We start from the raw sequence: 1,435 nt of genomic DNA, 5'->3' as shown, positions 1-1,435 counted from the left end.
AATGAAACTTAAAACCTTTTGCACAGCAAAGGAAACCATAAACAAGATGAAAAGACAACCCTCAGAATGGGAGAAAATATTTGCAAATGAAGCAACTGACAAAGGATTAATCTCCAAAATTTACAAGCAGCTCATGCAGCTCAATATCAAAAAAAACCAGCCTAATCTAAGAATGGGCAGAAGACCTAAATAGACATTTCTCCAAAGAAGACATACAGATGTCCTACAAATACTTGAAAAGATGCTCAACATCATTAACCATTAGAGAAATGCAAATCAAAACTACAATGTGATATCATCTCACACAGGTCAGAATGGCCATCATCAAAAAATCTACAAACAATAAGTGCTGGAGAGGGTGTGGAGAAAAGGGAACCCTCTTGCACTGTTGGTGGCAATGTAAATTGATACAGCCACTATGGAGAACAGTATGGAGGTTCCTTAAAAACCTAAAAATAGAACTACCATACGACCCAGCAATCCCACTACTGGACATATACCTTGAGAAAACCATAATTCAAAAAGAGACATGTACCACAATGTTCACTGCAGCACTATTTACAAGAGCCAGGTCACAGAAAATGTCCATCGACAGATGAATGGATAAAGAAGATGTGGCACATATATACAATGGAATATTACTCAGCCATAAAAAGAAACGAAATTGAGTTATTTGTAGTGAGGTGGATGGACCTAGAGTCTGTCATACAGTTTGAAGTAAGTCAGAAAGAGAAAAACAAATACCATATGCTAATGCATATATATAGAATTTTAAAAAGCAGTACTTATGAATCTAGTGGCAGGGCAGGAATAAAGACAGTGACATAGAGAATGCACTTTAGGGAACAGGGGTGGAGGGGAAGCTGGGATGAAGTGAGAGAGGACATTGGCATATATACACTACCAGATGTCAAATGGATGGCAATGGGAAGCTGCTGCATAGCACAAGGAGATCAACTTGATGCTTTGTGACGACCTAGAGGGATGGGATAGGGAGGGTGGGAAGGAGGTTCAAGAGGGAGGGGATATGGGGTATCTGTATATGTACAGCTGATTCCCTTTGTTGTACAGCAGAAAGTAACACAACATTGTAAAGCAATTATACTCCAATAAAGATGTTTAAAAAATAGAAAAAAAACCACCAACCATGATACTTCAGCATGTGGCTGAAGCAGTTTACCCAAAGGGTAGGACTTTCAGTCCCCACCCTAAGAGACAAACTAGTGGGGGGCAGTTGCTTCTAGTGAGATTCCTTGAGGTCAGAAGGCCTCAAAATTGTTGCCTAGGTGGGCACAAATGAAAACTGAATGAGCCACATGATAGAGCTCTATTTAGTGCCATCTAATCTCCAGTCTCTGACCAGTGCCAGAGACGTGACCTTTCAAAAACACCAGAAGCTGGAACCTGCAGAGAGGTAGACGTGAATAACTTTTTC

The sequence above is a fragment of the Kogia breviceps genome, chromosome X (assembly GCF_026419965.1).
Source record: "Kogia breviceps isolate mKogBre1 chromosome X, mKogBre1 haplotype 1, whole genome shotgun sequence".
Taxonomy (NCBI): Eukaryota; Metazoa; Chordata; class Mammalia; order Artiodactyla; family Physeteridae; genus Kogia; species Kogia breviceps.
Note: the sequence above shows the minus strand (reverse complement) of the source record.